The 5,114-nt window shown below is 45.3% G+C and overlaps 1 pseudogene; it reads left to right on the forward strand.

Annotated features, from left to right (window-relative positions):
* Nucleotides 1-923: 923 nt before the first annotated feature.
* Nucleotides 924-1,277, forward strand: LOC138993379 (mediator of RNA polymerase II transcription subunit 11 pseudogene; annotated as a pseudogene).
* The last annotated feature ends 3,837 nt before the right edge of the window (nt 1,278-5,114 follow it).

Here is a 5,114-nt window from a genome sequence, read left to right on the forward strand (position 1 = left end):
TCCCTCCTGAGGCAGGTCAGGGACTCAATTCAAGGAACTTTTTTTCTGAGTGTCTAGTGTTTAGCAGGCACTCCAGCTAAACACTAAAAAGCAAAGGAGAACTGAACAGCCAACGACTCCAGCAGGTAGCAGTGACTTGAAGAGCAGGGAAAGGAAGCTACCACGTGGATTTCCTTCTTAACACAGCACTCAGAGCATTTGCAGAAATAGATGTGACTCACATGGGGACTGACCACACAGCTGATTCACAAGATGATCTGCCTTGGTATTAATGGTAGGAGAGAAGGAACTGTGGGCACTTCCTCTGGCACAAATCAGAAGTAAACCGGTTTATTCAGTGCCGGAAACCGGCCACCCTTGCTGCTTGACACAGTCGATGCAGGGAAGAAACATCTGCACAGCATATGTTCCAAGGGACCTGGGATATATGGCATACTGTTATTAATATGTTTGCTCAGGTTAGCACTATGTGTTTTAACCAAGGTCACCCCTCAGAGAAAGGTTGTTTCCCTAGGTAGGGATTTTCCCCTGAAGTTAGGGAGGGAATAAAACCCCTTAATTAAGTGCCAGGCGGGTAGTTAATCACTTTAACTACGAACAATCACCCTTAAGCTACATAATCTTTACTCCCTGGAATGGAGATAAGAAACGCCCTAACCTTTGGAATAGAAATTGATAGGATTAAAATCAACTGGTATAAATACAGATGTAACAAGACAATAAGACACAGAACTTGACTGGAGATCCTGGACAGAACTTGGCTGGAGATCCTGGCTAGAGATCTTGGCTAGGCTGCTAATCAACTGAACGCTGTCTCTGTGTCATTCCTTCTTCGCTGACTCCGTCCACACCTTTGGGAACCCCTGGACCTGCTGGGGCTGGAACCCCAACAGAAATCCTGTTGGTTCCCCAAGGGATATACAATGGCTACCTACAGCCTGGCAAACGAGCGACTATGCGCCTTGGATGACATCGAACGGGAAATCAGCGCCATCCTTCAGAATGCAGGTACCGTAATCCTGGAACTTTCCAAGGAAAAAACCAATGCGCAGCTGCTATACCGACAAGCGGCGGCTTTCAAGGCATCGGTGCAACACGTAGAAGCGGAGCTGTCGGCTCAGATCCGCTACCTAACCCAGGTGGCCACAGGGCAGCCCCACGAGGGCTCCAGCTACTCTTCAAGGAAGGACTGTCAGATGGCACTACAGCGAGTGGACTATGCTCGCCTCAAGCTCAGAGATGTGGCCCGAACCTTTGAGCAGATGCTGGAAAACTAAGCCAAGTAGGCAGAGAGACATCTTGGCGGCAGATCACCACCTGCCCCCCGGGACAGAACCTGGGGACCTGGAGATTGAGGAGCCCAGGCTGCCATGCATGCCCTGCTGGTCATATATGAGGACAAAGAGGCAAAAGGTGGGAATGGAGAAACTTTAAGCCCACGACTCTGTGCTGGCTCCTCCAGCAGGCGCTCCTGCTCTGACTTCACCAAAGTGCTGACAAGCTCAGACAGGAGATAAAGAGTCAGTCACCCAACCCACTTCCTCAGATACTTCATGTCCTTGTCCCCTTCCGCAGACTTGACCCAATGAAGACACATTCTTCTTCATTGGAAGAGAGAAAACAGGAACTAAGTGTTTTGATAATAAAAAACAACAACAATAAAGACAGTGAGCTCAGACTGTCACTGGGGCATATATGAGTGACACAGGGATTGAAGTAAATCCAGCCTGGATGGCAGCTGGTGACTGCTGAGGGAGGGTGGGAAAACCCAGGCCTTAAGTGTGGGGTCAGGGGAGGAAGCAGGTGAGGGCTAAAGTTGGTGTGGTATAGAGAGAGACTTTGGGGAGGGGGTTCCATCAGCAGAGAAGCTGAAGCCAGGAAGCATAGTAAAGGGGCAAGGGCATGAGGCCTATGTATACAGAAAGAAGAGTCAATAATTAGAAAAATACTTTTTAGTAAAAATAATATACATTCAGAATTTTACACAATGTTAAGACAAAAAGAAAGTTCCAACAGAGGGCAGTGGCTGGTGTTAAACAGTAACAGATATGTACAGAGTGCCTACTATGTGCCAGAGAGAATGTTCCAGTTTATTAAATGTTTATGGTAGTAGATAAATCACATTTTCTACTCTCACAAGCTTCCATTCTTAGCCCAACTGTTGGAATATGGCGCCCGAACAGGATTCCCCTAGGTAAGCACCCCCGCACTCCGGGACGGATAGGACTCTACCATAGGAAGAGGGTGGATAGTCTTTGCCGACTCTGTCCACCTTTGGGAACTCCTGGACCTGCTGGGGTTGGACCCCAACAATTCAGGAAAATATTAGTCATGCTCTTCCTTCTGCTAGCAATGGCTGACAGTGGGAATGATGGATGCTGACTTAGAGTACAGAGATTGCTTCTTAATTATTTTATGCAATTAGTCAGAAGGACTGATTCACTAAAAGCCTTGCTTTAGAGTGAGTTGCCTGCCCTGTAGTATCTGAAGCTCTGATTTGTTAGAAATAGGAGTTAAATAATCTCTAATAATTGTAAACTCCCCTCTTTAAGTCAGAGATTTGGATTGGTGATTGTAGGAGGTTTCTATGGGCTTAATTCAGTCATTGTCTTCTTAGAAGACGGAGAATGCATATGGTTGTATTTTGTGGTGGCACTGACTCATGTAGACACACTCATGCTGAATTAAATACCTAAAAAGATGGAAGGTTAGGATGGGGATTATATTTTTTTTAAAGAATCATCCTATGCCGGAAGCCAGTCCATCCTTGCTGCTTGACACAGTCGCTGCAGGGAAGAAACATCTGCACAGCATATGTTTCAAGGGACCTGGTGTATATGCCATACTGTTCTTAATGTTTGCTCACCTTCTTGGTAATATGTGTTTTAACCAAGGTCACCTCTCCAAGAAAGGTTGTTTCCCCAGATAGGGATTTTTTCCTGAAGTTAGGGAGGGAATAAAACCCCTTAATTAAATGCCAGGTGGGTAGTTAATCACTTTAACTATGAACAATCATGCTTAAGCTACATAATCTTTACTCCCTGGAATGGAGATAAGAAATGCCCTAACCTTTGGAATAGAAATTGATAGGATTAAAATCAACTGGTATAAATACAGATGTAACAAGACAATAAGACACAGAACTTGGCTAGAGATCCCAGCTAGGTTGCTGATCAACTGAACGCTGTCATTCCTTCTTTGCCGACTCTGTCCACACCTTTGGGGACCCCTGGACCTGCTGGGGTTGGACCCCAACAATCCTATTTTTCCATGGCTTAACCAACTGACTGAGGATATATATTTATTTCTCCAAATGAATTGTTCTGCCATAATGGAAATTCAACTATGAGAAAGTAGTTTGAGTTCCTCTGGGTTCAGTTTTATAAGGGATATTCCCTCATGAGATGTGGATAAAGAAAAGAGGGACAAGCATATTCTTATGTCTACTACAAATCAGGGGCTGTATGGATAGAAGCTCACGTAATGCTTCAAATTCTTCTGTAAATGAAGAAACAGATGTTCAAAGTGATTGTGTAACTTACCCCAGGGTCAAGCAGCGAACAATATGTGGTATGTGATGAAGTCAGCATTTGAACTCTAGGACTATAGGCAGTTTCATCATACTCAACTGCCCCCCAAAACCTCCATGTCACTCGGTATCTCTCTTTATCTTGTAATGATACTCAGCTAAGTAAAGGCATTGGATACCTAGGAGAGTAGGGGTGAAAAGAAGATAAACAGATTTCCATTTCTTCTGCCTTCCCACCCAGCAAAGTACCAACTTTGGAAACAAGTTACAATCTCTCTTCTTAGCTCCTAAGCCTGGGAAATGAGCACCATCAACCCAACCCCTGCTGAGCCTCCAGTCTCCAGCAGCCCTTTGGTCAGCTCTTGCTTCTCTCCCTCAGTGATACTTCAGACCTTGACCTCTCCCTTCTAGCATCTTGGCAACCTCTTCTCAGCGGAAAACCTTGCCCCTGAGATCGTCAGAAATGAACACCTCAGTGCTCTTCCATGCTATCTCTGTCCACTTCCATTTTTTCTTTCTTTTCTCCAGTCTGAGAAGGTGAGGGTTTCCTCCACACAATTGAAACTAACTCTTCCTTATGTGCCCTTGATCCTACCTCTTCAACTAGCAGCTCTGGGATCTGCTCTATATAGTATTCTTTCTCAGGTTCCCAAATTTTCCTTCCAGTTGCTCCCTCCACTCCACCTTTTGCCTTTCTCAGTATGCACTCATCAAAGAACACATACTCTGAGACCTGTAACCTTCTGGGAGGGGTGTGGTGGGCTGGGGTATCTCCCAGGAAGCAAACTACTTCTTTCCACTCTGGTCAATATAAAACTGCCTTCCTCATAGTTTTGCTGAAGATTGGCCTTGACACTGCCTATGTCTTAAATTACCCTCAAATTGGAGGGAGATAGCAAATCTCTAGGTGTGATTAAGAACCTTTTAAAGGGGCAAAGTTCAGAGGGAAGGAAAACGTCCTGCACAGAACCATACACAGTTATGGTCTTTTCAGCCTTTTGTATTCAGGGCTGTTAATCAGCTCCTTGCCCAATGGAAGGTGTGATATTTGTGCACATGCTAATCAGACTGTGCCAAAAGTTAGGCTCACAGGAGACTTAGCCTTCCGCAAAGTAAACACGGGCTGTTATGGGTTATCACCCCAACTACAAAGAGTTCTAAGCTGAGCACTATTGATCCAAGGAGAAGAGATAAAACCTGAAGGACTTAGAGCACAGGCTCTTTTGCTTGGGGCAACTTCCCGCTCTCCAGTTTCACATTTCACAGAATCATAAAACGAACTATGCGATGGCCCAGGTGAACACAGCTGCCACGGACATTGCCAATAGTGACAGTTTCTGGGAGGGTGAGGGTGAGGCGTACCTATAGTATTGGCATTGTGAGAGGAGCAGGGGCTGTGCAACCGGGCAGGTCTATTTCTGCCACTGTGATTGCCTCTCTTCCACTCTCGTGCCTGTCCACCGCCATGATCGGTGTACATTTTGAAGTGATTTTGTGAAGTGTGTACACATTTGGGATGGTCATGTCTCCTTGCAGAACGGAATTGTTATCATTATAAAATCTATTATTCTTTTACATCTCTAAG

Source organism: Myotis yumanensis, unplaced genomic scaffold (assembly GCF_028538775.1).
Source record: "Myotis yumanensis isolate MYYU_CA2020_CCGP unplaced genomic scaffold, mMyoYum1.0.hap1 SCAF_15, whole genome shotgun sequence".
In the NCBI taxonomy this organism is placed as follows: domain Eukaryota; kingdom Metazoa; phylum Chordata; class Mammalia; order Chiroptera; family Vespertilionidae; genus Myotis; species Myotis yumanensis.